The sequence below is a fragment of the Eretmochelys imbricata genome, chromosome 7 (assembly GCF_965152235.1).
Source record: "Eretmochelys imbricata isolate rEreImb1 chromosome 7, rEreImb1.hap1, whole genome shotgun sequence".
NCBI lineage: Eukaryota > Metazoa > Chordata > Testudines > Cheloniidae > Eretmochelys > Eretmochelys imbricata.
Genome location: NC_135578.1, coordinates 16,060 through 37,019, shown reverse-complemented (window position 1 = coordinate 37,019; position 20,960 = coordinate 16,060). Strand labels below are relative to the sequence as shown.

Sequence of the window (20,960 nt, the reverse complement as noted above, 5' to 3'; positions counted from 1 at the left end):
ATCCAATCCGTCACAGTACAAGACTGCCTCAGAAGCTTAAAGGCTGATTTAAGTGATAGGTTACATACCATAGTTCAGGGGTGGCCAAACTTACTGACCCTCCAAGCAGCATACGACAGTCTTTAGAAGTTTGAGAGCCAGGGCACAACTGCTGGACCTCAAGGCTTCAGCTGGCAGGAGGCGCCTGCCGGGGCTTGAGGCTTCAGCCCTGCTCCTGCTGAACCCCCGAGCCCTGTTGTGCATGGCCTTTGGGGCTGAAGCACCAAGGCTCCCCCTCCCTACTGGGCAGAAGTCCCTACCCTAACACCCTGCTGCAAGGCAGAGGTCCCAAGAATTGTGCAGGGTGGGGGAGCCAGCATCACGAGCTGCACTTTACCTGTAAAAGAGCCACATGTGGCTCGTGAGCCATAGTTTGGCCACCCTGCTATAGTTAGTAGTTCTGTAGTTTCATATCTGAGTTCCTTCAGAACACTTGGTTGAATATCATCTTGTCCAAAACCTTCTCTATTCACACTTCAGTCTGGGACAGTTCCTCACATTTGTCACTTAAAGGGAATGGATCAGGTGTAGGGATATTCCCCACATCCTTTGCAGTGAAGACTGATGCAAAGGATTCATTTCATTTCTATGCAATGGCCTTGTCTTTCCTGAGTGCTCCTTTAGCACTTTGATCATCCAGGGATCCCACTGACTGTTTGGAAGGCTTCCTGATTCTGATGTACTTAAGAGTTTATTCTCTTCTACGTTCCTCACTAGGATTTGCCTTCCAATTTTTAAAGGATGTCTTTTTGCTTCTGTGACACCCTATGCTTCAGGGGAGCACCCTGTAACCTCCATATTCATCATTTGTATATAATTGTGATATTTCTTATAAAGCATGCTGTGTAAGGTATCACGGGAAAGGTTATTATCTGCTGAAAGCCACTGTTCTATCCAAATATGTATATCATTAGTACATATGAAGTTATGAGATTGTGCTGTATGGTTGTCACTACAATATGCTGTGAGTTGGAGATTGACCAGATATTAGTTCCGCAGAGACAACAACAAAGTTGATAATCAACGCCCAGGCGAGTGTTGAACAAGAAAGGATCTTGAGTGGTGCAAGATTGTATATCCCTGTGGTACAAGGCTGGCAGCTGGGGGGATTTGGCTGGTGCCTTTCTCTGTGTAATTCGTGAATGGCTCTGGGAGCATTCAAGCAATCTGGCTGGATGGGGTTGTACTGAGTGATAACAGCACCTGCAGGGATTTGCTGTTTGTCACCAGTAAGGCATCTGGAGAGACAGCTCAGATTTGTGAGTTAAGGGGGCAGAGTGGTCCCACGGTCTCAGGTTGCACCCTGGGGATCCTGTCACAGCTTCTAACTGACTCTTTTACTCTGCTGTGTAGCCATGGTGGAATTTTGTGGTTCTCTTACTGGTTTTTTTGGTGTATATATCTAGTGTGAGTCTCTGTTATGGTGTGTTTAAATAGTCTCCACACAGTTTGCAAGCACTTCACCCTTGTGACAGTTCCTTTTCATTTCCATTTAGCTCACTTTTTAGTGTGTGTGTTTCCCTTTTTTAAGTTAAATGCTACCTAGGTAGGTTTCTTAGGCATTTTCCACCCAAGCAGTACAGCTATAGTCACCTCCTGGACCAGATGCTATGCTACACTTAGGACTACATTAAGAACTGCCTCTCCTGTTGTGGTACCCAAGACAAGCTGCTCCAAGAACCAGCCATTTACAGTGTCAAGAAATTTTGTGTCTGCATCCCTTTCTGAGGTGATTTGTACCCAGTCAACATGAGAATAATTGAAACCCTGCATTATTATTGCATTTCCTGCCTTTGCAGTCACTTTAATCTCCCTGAGCATTTCACAATCATCACTCTAGTCAGGTGGTCCACGTTATGGCTGGTCCCACTGCAATACTATAATTGTTCAAACATGGAATTTCTAGCCATAGAGATTTTAGGGTACAGTTTGATTCATTTAAGATTTTTACTTTATTTGAATCTATGCTTTTTTTCACATACAGTGCCACTCCCCCACCAATGCACTCTGTCATTCCTACATATTTTGTACCCTGGTACAGTGAAAGCTCTTTTATCTGACATTTTACCAACCGGCAAGCTCTATAACCTGGCATTTCTGATCTGCTCTGAAAGTCTGGTTTATAGTGCAGTTGGTGTGGGGACTGCAGGGGGCTGGAGTGTGGGAGGGGCTGCGGGGCATGCTCTGGGAGGGAGTTTGGGTCCGGTACGGGGTTTGGGGTGCCAGATTTGGGGGGGGGGGCACTCACCTCCAGCAGCTCCTTGTCTCTGTTGCTCCTGACAGAGGTGTGGCCAGGCGGTTCTGCAGGCACTCTGCCTCTGCCCCCCCGAGCGCTGACTCCACAGCTCCCAAAACGTTGGCCGGAACCGCAGCCTATGGGAACTGTGGGGGGCAGCATCTGCAGATGGAGACAGCTTACCTGCTCGCAGAGCTGCCTAGCTGTACCTCCGCCAGGAGCAGCAGGGAAGGGGAGCCGCCAGAGATGAGCACCCCCCATCTGGCACCCCAAGCCCCCTCCTATGCCCCAAGCCCATTCCCGGACCCAAACTCTCCATGGAACTAATGACAAACTAGTCTGAACACTTGCATAATTCAGACCATTGAAATTAATCTCATAAGCACTTCCCCCCAATACTCCCTCTATCCCCCCCCATACCTCCCTCCATTACTTCCTCTACGCCCCCCCGGCTCACCCCTCCCTCCCATTCTCCCCATCTGCCTGCAACCCCTTATCAGTACCTACCCGGCTTGACGCGCGTCCCCAACAGACCCCTTCTCTGCGCGTGCCGCGGTACCCCACTCCTGTCTCTCCTATCTCGGGCACGCGCTGACCCCTCTCGGCTGAGCTCGGAAGCGGGCACCTAAAACTGTACGGTGGCCGCAAAAAGTCAGACGGAAGTGATAAGCCGACGGACTTGTACTTCCGGGCAGCGCTGTGGTTGGGAGCGTGTTGAGACTTGGACTGCGCTATGTCGGGCAGAGACGGTAATGGGGTCTCTAGAAAGCCATTGTCCCTTTTTCTCCTGCCGGCCCTGAGGGTTCGCTTTCATGCGGCTAGAGGCTGAGCCCTTCCCATTTCCCGGATCGGCCGCAGAGGAAACAGAGACTTGCTGGGCTTTGTGTTTCCGCCGTCCCTTCGTGCGTGGCTCTGGAGTGGGCGCCGCTCGCGCTCCCCCGCTCTTTTCCCTTTCTCCCCATGAGGGCTCTGGGGCGAGCGTCCCTCTCCTCTTTTCTCCCTCCTCCCGTGAAGGGTCCTGGGGTGGGGGTGGAGCTCTCATGCGAACACCCGGTTCTGCGTCTCACTTTTTCCTTTTCCCTTGGTGTAGGCGGTAAGAAGAAACCTCTGAAGCAACCGAAGAAACAGACAAAGGACATGGACGAGGTGGGAGTCAGTGCTGAGCTCTTCCCTTCGTGGGTGGGCTGAGGGTCAAGCTACTGGTAGGGGACTTTGCTTACCTTGGACTAGGGTCTGGGGAGCAGTGGCACCTATAACCGGGTTTTTTGGAGGTAAACTTGACTGGTAAGGTGGCCACAGTGAAGCTGTGGTCTAATGCAGGGGTTCTCACAACCAAAAAAAAAACTCTTATTGATGGCGGGTCACATTTTCCTGAAATGCTCGGGGCAGGGGATTGAGGTGCAGAAGAGACTTGGGGTGTTGAATGGGGGGGGGGAGCTCACCTCCAGCAGCTCCCTGCAAGCATGAGAAAGGCTATACTGGGTAAGACCAAAGTATCCTGTCTTCTGACAGTGGCCAATGCTAGGTGCCCCAGAGGGAATGAACAGAACAGGTAATCATCAAGTGATCCATCCCCTGTTGCCCATTCCCAGCCTCTGTTTGCCAGAAGCTAGGGACACCATTCCAGCTCATCCTGGCTAATAGCCATTGATCGACCTATCCTCTGTGAACTTATCTAGTTCTTTTTTGAACTCTGTTATAGTCTTGGCCTTCACAACATCCTCTGGCAAGGAGTTCTACAGGTTGACTGCATTGTGTGAAAAAAAACTTCCTTTTGTTTGTTTTAAATCTACTGCCTATTAATTTCATTTGGTGACCCCTAGTTTGTGTGTTATCAGAAGGAGTAAATAACAGTTCCCTATTTACTTTTTCTACACCAGTCATGATTTTATAGACCACTATCATATCGCCTCTTAGTCATCTCTTTTTCTAGATGAAAAATCCCAGTCTTATTAATCTCTCCTCATATGGCAGACACTCCATACCCCTAATCATTTTTATTTCCCTTTTCTAAATCTTTTCCAATTCCAATATTGTATATCTTTTTTGAAATGGAGTGACCACATCTGCACGCCATATTCAAGATGTGGGCGTACCATGGATTTATATAGAGGCAATATGATATTTTCTGTTATATTATCTCTCTGTTTCTTGATGATGCCCAACATTCTGTTTCCTTTTTTGACTACAGCTGCCCATTGAGTAGATGTTTTCAGAGAACTATCCACAATGACTCCAAGATCCCTTTCTTGAGTGGTAACAGCTAATTTAGACCTTCTCATTTAATATGTATAGTTGAGATTATGTTTTCCAATACGCATTACTTGGCGTTTATCAACATTGAATTTCATCTGCCATTTTGTTGCCCAGTTACCCAGTTTTGAGAGATCCTTTTATAGCTCTTTGCGGTCTGTCTGGGATTTAACTATCTTGAGTAGTTTTGTATCATCTGCATATTTTGCCACCTCATTGTTTATCCCTTTTTCCAGATCATTTATGAATATGTTGAATAGGACTGGTCCCAGTACAGACCCCTGGGGGACACCACTATTTACCTCTCTCCATTCTGCAAACTGCTACCCTTTGTTTCCCATCTTTTAACCAGATACCAGTCCATGAGAGGCCCTTCCCTCTTATCCCATGACAGCTTACTTTGCTTAAGAGCCTTTTTTGAGGGATCTTATCACAAGGTTTTCTGACAATCTAAGTATACTATATCTACTGGATCTCTCTTGTTCACATGCTTTTTGACCCCTTAAAGAATTCTAGTAGATTGGTGAGGCATGATTTCCCTTTACAAAAACCATGTTGACTCTTCCCCCAACAAATCATGTTCATCTATGTGTCTGACAGTTTTGTTCTTTACTATAGTTTCAACCAGTGTGCCCGGTACTGAAGTCTGGCTTACTGGCCTGTAATTGCTGGGATCGCCTCTGGAGCCCTTTTTAAAAATTGGCATCACTTAGCTATCCTCCAGTCATTTGACGGAAGCTGATTTAAATGGTCGGTTACAAACCACAGTTAGTAGTTCTGTAATTTCACATTTGAGTTCCGTCAGAACTCTTGGCTCAATACCATCTGGTCCTGGTGACTTATTACTGTTTAGTTCATCAATTTGTTCCAAAACCTCCTCAAATGAACCTCAATCTGTGACAGTTCCTCAGATTTGTGACCTAAAAAGAATTGCTCAGGTTTGGGAATGTCCCTCTCATCCGCAGCCATGAAGACCAATGCAAATAATTCATTTAGTTACTCTGCAATGGCCATATCGTCCTTGAGTGCTCCTTTAGCATCTCGATCATCCTGTGGCCCCACTGGTTTAGCAGGATTCCTGCTTCTGTTGTACTTAAAAATTTTTTTTGCTATTACTTTTTGAGTCTTTGGCTAGCTGTTCTTCAAATTTTTTGGCCTTCCTAATTATAGTTTTACACTTTATTTGCCAGGGTTTATACTCCTTTCTATTTTCCTCACTAGGATTTAACATCCACTTTTTAAAGGATGCCTTTTTGTCTCTCTCTGCTTCTTTTACTTCGTTGGTTTGCCATGGTGGCATTTTTTTGGTTCTCTTACTATGTTTTTTAATTTGGGGTATATATTTAAGTTGAACCTCTATTCTCGTGTCTTCAGAAAATTTCCATGCAGATTGCAGGGATTTCACTTTTGGCACTGTACCTTTTAATTTCTGTTTTACTAACTTCCTCATTTTTCTGTAGTCCCCCTTTCTAAAATTACATGCTACGGTGTTGGGGTGTTTTCCCCGCCACAGGGATGTTAAATTTAATTATATTATGGTCACTATTACCAAGCGGTCCTGCTATTCAACTCTTTGACCAGATCCTGTGCTCCACTTAGGACTAAATCAAGAACTACTTCTCATTTTGTGGGTTCCAGGGCTAGCTGCTCCAAGAAGCAGTCATTAGTGGTGTCTAGAAATTTTATCTCTGCATCCTATCCTGAGTTGACATGCACCCAGTCAATATGGGGATAGTTGAAATTGCCCATTACTATTGATGTTTTTTAAAAAAAAATGTTTAGCCTCTCTAATCTCCCTGAGCATTTCACAGTCACTTTCACAGTCCGTAATATAGCCCTACTGCTATATTCTTATTAGAACATTGCATTACTATCCATAGAGATTCTGTGATACAGTTTGGTTTATTTAAGATTTTTACTTCATTTGATTCTATGCTTTCTTTCACATATAGAGCCACTCCCGCACCAGCACAAACTGTATATTTTGTTCCCTGATATTACTGTGTCCCATTATTCTCATTTCACCAAGTTTCTGTGATGCCTTTTATACCAATATCCTCATTTAATACAAGGTACTCTAGTTCACCCATGTTATTATTTAGACTTCTAGTATTTGTATATTAACACTTTAAAAACTTGTCACTTTTCAGCTGTCTGCCATTACATGATGTAATTGAATGGGATTTTTTTTCATTTGACTGTTTCTCATCAGATCCTACCTGTATTTTATCATATTCCATCCTCTCCTCCTTACTAGGACATAGAAAATCTCCATTAATAGATCCTCTCCTAAGGGATGTTTGTCCGAACCACGTGCTCCTCCACACCTGTTGGCTTTCCCCCAGCCCTTGGTTTAAAAACTTCTCTACAACCTTTTTAATTTTAAGTGCAAGCAATCTGGTTCCATTTTGGTTTAGATGGAGCCCATCCTTCCTGTACAGGTTCTCCCTTTCCCAAAAGTTTCCCCAGTTCCTAATCTATACTCCTCCTCCCTACACAATTGTCTCATCCATGCATTGAGACCCTGCAATTCTGCTTATCTAACTGGCCCTGTGCGTGGAACTGGAAGCATTTCAGAGAATGCTACCATGGAGGTTCTGGATTTCAATTTCTTACCTAGCAGCCTAAATTTGGCCTCCAGGACCTCCCTCCTATCCTTCCCTATGTCACTGGTACCTACATGTACCACAACCACCAGCTCCTCCCCAGCACTACACATAAGTCCTTCTAGATGTTTTGAGAGATCTGCAACCTTTGCGCCAGGCAGGCAAGTCACCATGCGGTTCTCCCAGTCTTCGCAAACCCAGCTATCTATGTTTCTAATGATCAAATTCCCCATAACTATTACCTGTCTCTTTCTAATAACTGGAGTTCCCTCCCCTGGAGAGGTAACCTCTGTGTGAGAGGATACCACAACGTCATCTGGAAGGAGGATCCCAACTATAGGATTGTTTCCCTCTGCTCTAGTTGGATGTTGTCCTTCCCTGCGACTTTGATCCTCCTCAACAGCACAGAGGCTGTCAGACTGGGGGGTGGGACCGTTCTACTGTGTCCCAGAAAGTCTCATCTATGTATTTCTGTCTGTCTCAGCTCCTCCAGTTTAGCCACTCTGGTCTCCAAAGTCTGTACTCTGAGGGCCAGGAGCTTAGCTTTAGGAAAAACAAATATGCACTGTGATATGTTCCCCCTGGGGTACCACCTGAAACTGGGGTACCGCTGAGCCCTCTGACCCACCAGCCTGGGCTCCCTCTCACACTGTGCTGCTGTGACAAGCTGCAGACATGCTCCTGGTCTTACATTTCCACCAGTATACCCACAGGTACGGACACACCGACCCAGCTGCAGTTACATGCAGGGTCTCTGACCAGCCACTGCATGTGAACCAACAATAGAGAGGCTACAGACAAAATAACCACCAGCTTCCCAGCCTAGGACCCCAGAGCTTTACTGTCCTGCCTCAGTCCAAACCCCAACCAGTATGAATTTATTGTCCAGTTCACCTCCCCCTCAATGTGGAGAGGAATATGCAACAGCCTTTGCCCCTTGAGCTACGATTTCCCATGCATTTCACTCAACCTCACTGGTCTAGATAAAGCAAAAACAAGTTTATTAACTACAAAGGATAGATTTTTAAGTGATTATAAGGGATAGTGAACGGATCAAAGCAGGTTACCTGGCAAATAAAAAAAACAAACCGCACACTAAGCTTAATGTACTAGATAGATTGGATATGAATTAGCAGATTCTCACCCTAACTGATGGTACAGGCAGACTTGCAGATTCTTAAGGCACAAGCTGCGTTAGCTTTACAGCTTGGGTTTCTCAGGTTTACATATACAACTGTGGTCTCCAACCTTTTTACTCCCAAGATTACTTTTTGAGTTTAAAGGCAACTGAGGATCTACCCCAACCCTTCTCCAAAGCCCCGCCCCACTCATTCCCTCTCTCACCCCCCGCCCCCCGTCACTTGCTATCCCCGGAAGGGGCCACATGCTGCTCCTGGAAGGGGCCAACACGCCCCTGTGGTCCCTGGGAGGAGTGGGGGGCAGCATGTGGCTCTGTGCGCTGCCCCTTTGCAAGCGCCGCCCCCGCAGTTCCCATTGGCCACAGCTCCCCGTTCCCAGCCAATGGGAGCTGCGGGAGCAATGCTTGCAGGCAGGAGCAGTGTGCGGAGGGAGACCCCTGCCCCCAGGGCTGCACTGGCCACTTCCGGGAGTGGCATGGGGCTGGGGCAGGCTGGGATCCTGTCTTAGCAGCAGGTTTCAGAGTAACAGCCGTGTTAGTCTGTATTCACAAAAAGAAAAGGAGTACTTGTGGCACTTTAGAGACTAACCAATTTATTTGAGCATGAGCTTTCGTGAGCTATAGCTCACTTCATCGGATGCATACCGTGGAAGCTGCAGAAGACATTATATACACACAGAGACCATGGTGTGTATATAATGTCTTCTGCAGCTTCCACGGTATGCATCCGATGAAGTGAGCTGTAGCTCACGAAAGCTCATGCTCAAATAAATTGGTTAGTCTCTAAAGTGCCACAAGTACTCCTTTTCTTTTTTGTCTTAGCAGCAGTCCTGCTGTGCCGCCGGAGATCACGATCAACTGGGAGATCCTCTAGGATCAACCAGTTGATCGCAATCAACCGGTTGGTGACCACTGATATACAGGCTAGAAATCCCTTTAGCCTGTGTCCAGCACTTCCCACAGTTCTGTCTTTGTTCCTCAGATATTTCCAGGGGTCTCTTTGTGTGGGGAGTGAAGAACAACAGATTATGTTAGTCCCTACCTTATATAGCTTTAGCGTATGGCAGGAACCCTTTGTTTCAAAACTTGGTTCTCAGTCTGGTTTGTGGAAAAAACCCAGACATAGCGAGATGGAATCCAAAAACATGTGATCTGGTCACATGCTCATGCAATGTTATAGCAGCCATTGCTTACAGGCTGGCCAAAACTTTCACAGGAAGGTTAAGTTCTACCAGGGTCCATTGGCTTTGCTGATGCTGATCAGCAAAACCGTCTGGCTTCTTCATTTTCAGGGCTAGCTGTAGGTGTCACCCAGAGTAAGCATGATTGAAATGTAGATACATAGTTAATCACCCCGAGCTCCCTTCTATGGCCTGTCACCCCCCTGCTTGCCTCTTGACCATGGTGCCAGGTAAGGCTGGCACTGCTGAAGCCCTGCTACTGTGGGCTGAAGCCCAGAGCCGGAGCCCTATGGCTAGAGTAGGGGTGGGGTGGCTGAAGCCAAGAGCCCTGCAGCTGAAGCTCAGAGCCCTTAAACTGGGAGGGTGGGGGCCTGAAGCTCAGAGGTGGCTGCCAGAGCTCCAAGGCTGATGGGAGAAGGGAGAGTTAAGCTTGCCCCTGGAGCCCCTCAGTGCTGCAGGGAGCGGCCACTGCTTTGCCCCCTCCCACATCTCTGCCCAGGTGGTCGCATGCAGCCATGGTGGCAGCATTTGAGAAGCTGGCTAATGGAATGTGCTGAGACTGCATAGAGCCAGTAAGCAGCTGCCTCTGTTGTAAATCCCGGACTCACTGTAACTCTTTGGTCTGCGATGTGGCCTGCTTGTAGCATCTTGTAGGCAAGCTTGTAGCAGGGCTTGCCTACACTTAGAGCACTGCAGCAGCTGCTACAGCGAATGAAGAAGCTTTACCATTGGTATAGGTACTCCACCTTTCCAAGAGGTGGTAGTGCTGTCTACACTAGTGGTTAGGTTGATATAACTGTTGCTTCAGGGTGTAGAAAATCCACACCCCTGAGCAACGTAGTTTTACTGACATAAATTTATAGTGTAGACCAAGCCTTAATTGTGGACAGTGGTCTCTCCTTACTCTAATCCAGTTTTGCTGCAGAATTTTAATTGATATGAATAGCATTTTATGGCTACTTAATGGCTCGCTTCTGGTCCTAAAAATCTGTTAATCTATAGGTAGATAAGAGGAAGGAGAGCTTCTCCTGCTGACATAGCTTTTGCTGTTTGTGGAGGTGGTTCTGCTATGCTGATAGGAGAGCTCTTCTGTTGTCATAGAACTTATCCACCAGATGCGCTGCATTGGTGCTGCTGTACGTATAGACATGGCCTGTGCCACTGGGTTGGTGTTATTCCACACATTTGAATTCCAGCATTTATCTGCATTCACTCCAGCTGCATTCACTGTTAGGTGTAGCTCTATTGAATGGTGGAGTGATTAGTTGGAGCATCTTGGCAGAGTTGTTGCTATGATGTGAAGAGAAGTGTATGTGCATCTTGCGGGATCAAGTATGTCTCATCTCAGTGCTGAGTTGTGTAGATTGCATCAACAGAGGTGCCCAGGAGTTTTCTTGTTGTGGGGATTGTTTTAAAGAGCATAATTGTTTTAAAATACAAAATGCATCGCTAACATGTTTGTCACCCACCATTCTACAAATATATTGCATCCCTTCTGAGGTTGGATTGTTTTAAATCAAACCAGTACATGTCACTGATTTTAATCATAGTTTAAATCAGCAAACAAGAATTCTTGATTTAAATAATTTATTTTAATTTTGTTTTGCATTTGTAATTTTGGTTATTTTCCTAAAGAAAAGGTTGATTCTCATTGGTTGGTAACCATTACAAGATTTTAATTTGTAACTAAATATTGCCTTTATGGTAAACTTGGTACTTCTTGCTAACGAGGAGGATACACTATTGATGCAGACTTATTGCATAACTTAGTATGTATTTCTTCAGATTCTTAAGTTTTACATTTTTATTATGCTAGGAAATCATAAATGATGCATTTCTCATTTACTTGGTTATTTTTGTGCTCATGAATTGTGTCCAGCTGGATGTGGATGGAAATTTAGAATTATTTTAAAATGCATAAAAACTGCATTTATATTAAATCAAACTACCTTAAATGTGCTGGCTACATACTTTTTTTTCTTAGGTCTAACACAGTATGCATTTTCATTTAAAACAAAACGATTTTTTTAAACAAAGGAAGTAGTAACTGTAGTTAGTTAATTGAACTGATGGTTTCTGGCCTTCATGTCCTTCAAGATTTTAGAATTAGTAGATCTCATCCTTTCACACCTATTTTTTTTTCATTCGTAGACTGCAAGAGAAAAACAAGCTTTCCAGCTCTTTCAGCTCCCAATCGGTTTCTTAACTTTTAATTAACTAATTGTTGAACTGAACTAGTTGAATAAACTGAAAAGAAGAAAATATTCTCTTTGCATGTGCAAAAGAGGCTAGTGCTGTCAGAAGTTTTCGTTTAGCACATCAACAGACTCTGATTCCAGGTGCTTAATAAGTGACTTCTACCAGTTCAGTAGTTTGATGTTCTTCAAAATTTAAGCAGCAGACATATACTGGTCAATACTTTCTATTTAACGTAAAAGATTCTAATAGATTGTAGTATATTTAGCCCTTAACCTATGTTGTCATAACTTCAAATTTAATTTTAAAATGGTTTCATTTAAAAAAAGACAAGTAATATAATTTCAATTAAAAATAACACTTTGTTGTTGTTTTAGAAGGTTAAATTGATTATTTTTTTTAAGCCAACCTGTAACAGTGTTCCTTAGCAGCACTCCATCCTTAGAGGAGCTATGTGTGGTGTTAGCATGTTGGGGTATTGCTCAAAAAGGGAAGGGTTAAGGTTACGTTGAGAGTCTGGTATGTATTTAACTTCGTATTTCCTGGTTTCCAGAGGTTAAAGTTTAGCCACTCTCCATATTCTGGTAGGGCCCATGGCTGCACTGGGCAACCTTCATTTTGTTAATTTTTGGGCATTTAATATTATATGAAATGGCATATCAAGGGTCCATCAGGGATCAGTCCTGATCCAGTCCTGTTCAATATCTTCATCAGTGATTTTAGATAACTGCATAGAGAGTACACTTGTGAAGTTTGCGGACGATACCAAGCTGGGAGGGGTTGCAAGTGCTTTGGAGGATAGAATTAAAATTCAAAATGATCTGGACAAACTGGAGAAACGGGCTGCAGTAAATAGGATGAAATTCAATAAGGACAAATGCAAAATACTCCATTTAGGAAGGAATAATCAATTACACACATACAAAATGAGAAATGACTGCGTAGGAAGGAGTACTACGGAAAGGGATCTAGAGGTCATAATGGATCACAAGCTAAATATGAATCTACAGCATAACACTGTCGCAAAAAAGTGAACATAATTCTGGGATGTATTAGCAGGAGTGTTGTAAAACACAATAAGTAATTCTTCTGATGCGCTCAGCACTGATTAGGCCTCAACTGGAGTATTGTGTCCAATAAAAGCCCAGAGGAGAACAACAAAAATGAATAAAGGTCTAGAAAACGTGACTTTGAGGGAAAATTGAAAAAAAAATTGGGGTTGTTCAATATGGAGAAGAGAAGACTGACAGGGGGCAGGACGGAACACACACGTGATAACGGTTTTCAAATACATAAAAGGTTGTTACAAGGAGGAGGGAGAAGAATTATTCTTCTAAACTTCTGAGGATAGGACAAGATGCAATGGGCTTAAATTGCAGCAAAGGAGGTTTAGGCTGGACATTAGGCTGTCAGGATGGTTAACCACTGGAATAAATTGCCTAGGGCAGGATTTCTCAAACTTCATTGTACCGCAGCCCCCTTCTGAGAACAAAAATTACTACAAGACCCCAGAGAGAGGGACCGAAGCCTGAGCCCCGCCATTGTGGGGGTACTGAAGCTTGAGGACTTTATGGGCCTTGGACTTGGGCTTCAGCCCCAGGCCCCATCAAGTTTAACAGCCCTGGCGACCCCATTAAAATGTGATCGCGACCCACTTCGGGGTCCCAGCTCACAGTTTGAGAACCGCTGGATAAGAAGGTTATGGAATCTCCGTCATTGGAGGTTTTTAAGAACAGATTAGACAAACACCTGTCAGGAATGGTCTAGTTATTACTATTGAGGTCCCTTCCAGTCTTACATTTCTATGATTCTATGGCTATCTTGCTTTAGTTTAGAAGAGATTTATAGTTTTGTGGGTTTTCTTGTTTTATGTAATTTTATGATTTCCAGTTGCTTACCTCCAGTTTACTGTTTTTCACAAAACCCTTGTCCACTGCAGTGGTCAGAGGGAAGATGCTAACAAATGTTGACTTTTCTTCAGGAAGATTTGGCGTTCAAGCAAAAACAGAAGGAAGAGCAGAAGAAACTTGCGGAGATGAAGACAAAAGCTTCTGGGAAAGGCCCCCTTAGTAAGTGGCCCACTCAATAACTGGCTTGCCTTAAGGATAGCAAAAGTTAAGAAATTATTTTTAATGTTTTTTGCTACACTGCCATAGCAAGGACTATACTTTAGGTTATTTTTAGGGCTGTCAAGTGATTAATCGCACTGTTAAACAATATAAGAATACCATTTATTTAAATAGTTTTTGCCGGTTTCTATATTTTCAAATATACAAATATAGGGTCAGGCCTGGGGACTCGAGGCTCCAGCCTCTTCTCTCTCTCTCTCTCTCTCTCTTCCCCCCCCCCTCCATCCCCCCCCCCGGTGGGGTTTGTGGCACAGGGCTCCAGTGCCCCCATCACCCAGGAAGCTGTGGGTTGGGGTTGCTTCAGCCCCCCTGCCGCCAATGTCTCCCGCCCTGTCCTAGGTATGCAATTAACATGTTAAAAAAATTAATGCATTAATTTTGCTTTCAGTTAATTAATTGCAGTTAACACCTGCACTTGACAGCCTTAGTTATTTTAAATTCCAAAGTGAGCTGGTTTTAACTGCAAATTACTCAAGTTATTAAACACACATAAGAAATTAGGAGCGACAGATGAAGACCAGAATGATTCAATTAAGATTTCTTGATTGACCCAAACTAGTCCATTCTAATAACTGTACCCACTGACAATCCCATTACTATTTCATCTCGCCAACACTTTTTATTAGAAAAATAAAATTCTATCTTAAATATGCAGGATACATAAGAAAAAGTTGATCAAACATATTTTGCATTTAAAACTGTTTAATATAATAGTTTCGCTATAGTTAGTGAATTTAACTGATTGTTTCTGATCACCATGTCCTTCAAGATTTTGGAACGACCAGTTCTCATCCTCTCACACCATGTTATTACTCACAGATTGGAAGAGTGAAACAAACTTTCCTGTTTTTTTCAACTCCCAATCAGTTTCTTAACTTTGAATTAACTAGTTGTTGAACTGAACTAAACTAAATGAATAAATTGAGATAAAATTATTCTCCTTGTATCTGCAGAAAGTGGTTACTGCTGTGAAAAGCTAATTTAGCACTTCAGCCAACTCTGGTTCTGTGTATTTAACCATTGACTTCCAATAGTTCATTGGTTTTACTTTCTTTAATACTTGGGTAGCAAACATGTACTGCTTATATTTTTTATGTAATGTACATGATTCTAATAGCCTATGTTAAGGCCTAAACATACTGTAATCTATCATAATTACAAATTTATTTTTAAATGTTTATTTTTAAAAACTGTATTTAAATACAAAAAATGATTTTGTTGACTTTTTAAAAAATCTTTTTTTTTTTTTAAATTCACCATCTCTTCTCCCTACCTTCTGTTGTCTGTCTGTTCTACATAGTCCCTGCCCTGAAGATCTTAAAATGTCTCATGTTTCCACATTGCTTAGTCTTAGCATATGCACAACATGCCTCAGGTGGTACATCACTAGGATTCATCACCGAATTTGGTGTGCTGCTTGGATCATTAGCTTCCTTTGTCCCAGCCAGGTACTAACAGGAAGTGTGATATGAATGCTGATCCATGTGCACACCCACCCCTGCCCCCCAGTTCTTAGTACAGCAAGGCCTTGATTCTGATTGGGGCCTCTAGTTGCTATTGGAAGGTTGCTGTTGTCTGTATTCTTACAGCCTCAAATAGACCTTCATAGAATCATAGAATATCAGGTTTGGAAGGGACCTCAGGAGGTCATCTAGTCCAAACCCCTGCTCAAAGCAGGACCAATCCCCAACTAAATCATCCCAGCCAGGGCTTTGACCTTAAAAACTTCTATGGAAGGAGATTCCACCACCTCCCTAGGTAACGCATTCAAGTGTTTCACCACCCTCCTAGTGAAAAAGTTTTTCCTAATATCCAACCTAAACCTCCCCCACTGCAACTTGAGATCATTACTCTTTGTTTTGTCATCTGCTACCACTGAGAATAGTCTAGATCCATTCTCTTTGGAACCCCCTTTCAGATAGTTGAAAGCAGCTATCAAATCCCCCCTCATTCTTCTCTTCTGCAGACTAAACAATCCCAGTACCCTCAGCCTCTCCGCATAAGTCATGTGTTCCAGTCCTCTAATCATTTTTGTTGCCCTCTGCTGGACGCTTTCCAATTTTTCCACATTCTTCTTGTAGTGTGGGGCCCAAAACTGGACACAGTACTCCAGACAAGGCCTCACCAATGTCGAACAGAGGGGAACGATCACGTTCCTCGATCTGCTGGCAATGCCCCTGCTTATACATCCCAAAATGCCATTGGGGTTCTTGGCAACAACGGCACACTGACTCATATCCAGCTTCTCGTCCATTGTAACCCCTAGGTCCTTTTCTGCAGAACTGCTGCCTAGCCATTCGGTCCCTAGACCGTAGCGGTGCATGGGATTCTTCCATCCTAAGTGCAGTACTCTGCACCTGTCCTTGTTGAACCTCGTCAGATTTCTTTTGGCCCAATCCTCTAATTTGTCTAGGTCCCTCTGTATCCTATCCCCACCCTCCAGCATATCTACCTCTCCTCCCAGTTTAGTGTCATCTGCAAACTTGCTGAAGGTGCAATCCACACCATCCTCCAGATCGTTAATGAAGATATTGAACAAAACCGGCCCGAAAACCGACCCCTGGGGCACTGCACTTGATACCGGCTCCCAACTAGACATGGAGCCATTGATCGCTACCCATTGAGCCTGACAATCTAGCCAACTTTCTATCCACCTTATTGTCCATTCATCGAGCCCATACTTCTTTAACTTGCTGGCAAGAATACTGTGGGAGACCATGTCAAAAGCTTTCCTAAAGTCAAGGAACAACACGTCCACCGCTTTCCCCTCATCCACAGAGGCAGGTATCTCGTCATAGAAGGCAATTAGATTAGTCAGGCATGGCTTGCCCTTGGTGAATCCATGCTGACTGTTCCTGATCACTTTCCTCTCCTCTAAGTGCTTCAGAATTGATTCCTTGAGGACCTGCTCCATGATTTTTCCAGGGACTGAGGTGAGGCTGACTGACCTGTAGTTCCCAGGATCCTCCTCCTTCCCTTTTTTAAAGATGGGCACTACATTAGCCTTTTTCCAGTCGTCCGGAACCTCCCCCGATCACCATGAGTTTTCAAAGATAATGGCCAATGGCTCTGCAATCACAGCCGCCAACTCCTTTAGCACTCTCAGAATCAGTGCATCCGGCCCCATGGACTTGTGCTCGTCCAGCTTTTCTAAATAGTCCCGAACCATTTCTTTCTTCACGGTGGACTGGTCACCTCCTCCCCATGCTGTGCTGCCCAGTGCAGCAGTCTGGGAGCTGACCTTGTTCGTGAAGACAGAGGCAAAAAAAGCATTGAGTACATTAGCTTTTCCCACATCCTCTGTCACTAGGTTGCCTTCCTCATTCAGTAAGGGGCCCACACTTTCCTTGACTTTCTTGTTGCTAACATACCTGAAGAAACCCTTCTTGTTACTTTTAACATCTCTTGCTAGCTGCAATTCCAGGTGTGATTTGGCCTTCCTGATTTCACTTCTGCATGCCCGAGCAATATTTTTATACTCTTCCCTGCTCATTTGTCCAATCTTCCACTTCTTGTAAGCTCCTTTTTTGTGTTTAAGATCAGCAAGGATTTCATAGAATATTATAGAATATCAGGGTTGGAAGGGACCTCAGGAGGTCATCTAGTCCAACCCCCTGCTCAAAGCAGGACCAATCCCCAATTAAATCATCCCAGTCAGGGCTTTGTCAAGCCTGACCTTAAAAACTTCTAAGGAAGGAGATTCTACCACCTCCCTAGGTAACGCATTCCAGTGTTTTACCACTCTCCTAGTGAAAAAGTTTTTCCTGATATCCAACCTAAACCTCCCCCACTGCAACTTGAGACCATTACTCCTTGTCCTGTCGTCTTCTACCACTGAGAATAGTCTAGAACCATCCTCTTTGGAACCACCTCTCAGTTAGTTAAAAGCAGCTATCAAATCCCCCCTCATTCTTCTCTTCTGCAGACTAAACAATCCCAGTTCCCTCAGCCTCTCCTCATAAGTCATGTGTTCCAGACTCCTAATCATTTTTGTTGCCCTTCGCTGGACTCTCTCCAATTTATCCACATCCTTCTTGTAGTGTGGGGCCCAAAACTGGACACAGTACTCCAGATGAGGCCTCACCAATGTCGAATAGAGGGGGACGATCACGTCCCTCGATTTGCTTGCTATGCCCCTACTTATACATCCCAAAATGCCATTGGCCTTCTTGGCAACAAGGGCACACTGCTGACTCATATCCAGCTTCTCGTGCACTGTCACCCCTAGGTCCTTTTCCACAGAACTGCTGCCTAGCCATTCGGTCCCTAGTCTGTTAAGTCTGATTTCACTGTTAAGCCAAGCTGGTCGCCTGCCATATTTACTATTCTTTCTACACATGGGGATGGTTTGTCCCTGTAACCTCAATAAGGGTTCTTTAAAATACAGCCAGCTCTCCTGGACTCCTTTCCCCCTCATGTTATTCTCCCAGGGGATCCTGCCCATCAGTTCCCTGAGGGAGTCAGTCTGCTTTTCTGAAGTCCAGGGTCCATATTCTGCTGCTCTCCTTTCTTCCTTTTGTCAGGATCCTGAACTCGACCGTCTCATGGTCACTGTCTCCCAGGTTCCCATCCACTTTTGCTCTCCCCTACTAATTCTTCCCGGTTTGTGAGCAGCAGGTCAAGAAGAGCTCTCCCCCTAGTTGGTTCCTCCAGCACTTGCTCCAGGAAATTGTCCCCTACACTTTCCAAAAACTTCCTGGATTGTCTGTGCACCGCTGTATTGCTCTCCCAGCAGATATCAGGGTGAGAGAAGTCTCCCATGAGAACCAGGGCCTGCAATCTAGTAACTGCCGTTAGTTGCTGGAAGAAAGCCTCGTCCACCTCATCCCTCCAGTCCGGTGGTCTATAGCAGACTCCTACCACGACATCACCCTTGTTGCTCACACTTCTAAACTTAATCCAGAGACTCTCAGGTTTTTCTGCAGTTTCATACTGGAGCTCTGAGCAGTCATTCTGCTCTCTTATATACAGTGCAAATCCCCCACCTTTTCTGCCCTGCCTGTCCTTCCTGAACAGTTTATATCCATCCATGACAGTACTCCAGTCATGTGAGTTACCTCACCAAGTCTCTGTTATTCCAATCACATCATAATTCCTTGACTGTGCCAGGACTTCCAGTTCTCCCTGCTTGTTTCCCAGGCTTCTTGTATTTGTGTATAGGCACTTGAGATAACTTGCTGTTTGTCCTGCTTTCTTAGTATGAGGCAGGAGTCCTCCCATCTCGAACTCTCCTGCTCGTGCTTCCTCCTAGTATCCCATGTCCCCACTTACCTCAGGGCTTTGGTCTCCTTCCCCCGGTGAACCTAGTTTAAAGCCCTCCTCACTAGGTTAGCCAGCCTGCTTGTGAAGATGCTCTTCCCTCTCTTCGTTAGGTGGAGCCCATCTCTGCCTAGCACTCCTCCTTCTTGGAACACCATCCCATGGTCAAAGAATCCAAAGCCTTCTCTCTGACACCACCTGTGTAGCCATTCGCTGGCTTCCACAATTCGATAGTCTCTACCCAGACCTTTTCCTTCCATGGGGAGGATGGACAAGAACACCACTTGCGCCTCAAACACCTTTATCCTTCTTCCCAGAGCCCTGTAGTCTGCAGTGATCCGCTCAAGGTCATTCTTGGCAGTATCATTGGTGCCCACGTGGATGAGGTGACACTCATGCTGTACCCACGTGAGCATTTGCCCTTCTGCCAAAAGGTTTTTCAGGACTAATTAGGGTCCCTGACAAGGGAGTGGAGCCATTGATGGGGACTCATTTTTTCTGATCTTTTGTTAATCTGTATGGCTTTCTTCCCCAGACGTGGTGTGGGAGGAGGAGAGGAAAAAAAATTGTTATTGAAAAAGCTGTAGGCAAAGCCTTTCAAGTATATTTTCTGACTTAGTGGGCCAGATTTTGCTGTTACACCCATGTGAGCCCACAGTGGTTACCAGGACCGGAGAGGTGAATGAACAGATTTTCAGTGGTGGTAGCACTGTTTTGTGTGCTGTACATCTTATGTAATAAGAGGACAAAGTAGAGGATTTTCTTGAATGGATGCAAGAGGTCTCTGGATGCATAGTCCTGCTGACTAAAATAGGTGCGTAACTGATGTAACAGGAATTCGGTCTTAGTGCAAAGCTTGTAATACAAAATAAAGCATGTGTTGATGAGGAAGTTGAGAAAGTAGTAAAATAAATTATGCATAAAACATTAACTCAAAGTCAGGTGGACTGTAATACAAACAGTGTGGTGGTTGAGGTGAAGTTCTTAGATAGGGGATTGAGTCGACGTGGTAATAAAGGAAGTTGTTGTAGAAGAAATTTGGCATGTGGGACTAAACCTCTGTATAGGCTTCAGATGTCTGTATTGTGGTTTTCTTTCTTTTGGCAGCTGGTGGTGGCATCAAGAAGTCTGGCAAAAAGTAGTTACATGCTGTAGAAGAAGCAGTCTGCTCCCATTGGTTGCTTGTCTATGCAATGGATCTGCGGATTCCTGTAGTCAAGAAAATTCACTGTCATTTGAGTACCTTGTGCATTTTGCTCAGTCAAAATAAATTGTTTTGTTAAGATATGGTGTCTCTCTCTATTGCTCTGTAGACTGACTTTCAAAATGCATTACCGATTTAACTTCATAGGAGACTACAGTTGAAGACCATTTGAAATTACAGTTGGCCCATAGTGTAGCTGGTGTTTAGTTCCAAGAACAAACTTATTCAACTTCTGCACTGCTGATATCTGTGTGCAATTCAAGGTGTCTGATTTATACAGCTCTATAGTACATGAGTCCTGGATATCAGAGAGACTGCCTCTCTCCCCATGTACTGCTGTGACTGAGGTGCTTGAATAGTGAACGGACTTTCTCATTGGAGGGTCCCTGTTCCTTCCCATGCCGCATCTGCTTCCTGAAAAATTCCCACTGTTCTCTCTTTGCTTGGGGAAGTGGGATGGGGTATTATCTAAGAAATGCCTTTGTCTTGCTCTAATTTTAATAAATTACATTAGTGTATCTTGTACAAATCTATTATGTGATTGGTTGCACTCTTTAAATTAATACAATTTTCCAGTGATTAATACCTGAAGTATTAAGTAGGCTGAAAAAATCCACTATAAAGCAGAAGCATAGGGAGTATTTAAAGGTGAGCATGTACGGAGGAGCTGGTTAAAGTTGGGTTTGAGGGTTTGCATGTGGGGGTGGGAGAGAGACCAC

General features: G+C 44.4%; 1 protein-coding gene and 1 long non-coding RNA gene across 2 annotated transcripts in view; one reads left to right on the top strand and one right to left on the bottom strand.

Moving 5' to 3' along the window:
- Window positions 1-2,902, bottom strand: part of CCDC51 (coiled-coil domain containing 51) — a 33,931-nt gene extending 31,029 nt beyond the window's left edge. Inside the window, exon 1 of the mRNA XM_077821779.1 lies at window positions 2,783-2,902. The gene's annotated coding sequence lies outside the window, so the exon portion shown is untranslated. The remainder of the gene's footprint in view (window positions 1-2,782) is intronic.
- A 31-nt stretch (window positions 2,903-2,933) lies between these two features.
- Window positions 2,934-20,322, top strand: LOC144267645 (uncharacterized). The gene is made up of 4 exons (XR_013346645.1): window positions 2,934-3,024; window positions 3,366-3,421; window positions 13,635-13,718; window positions 20,145-20,322. It is a non-coding gene; the product is annotated as an uncharacterized LOC144267645 (long non-coding RNA).
- The last annotated feature ends 638 nt before the right edge of the window (window positions 20,323-20,960 follow it).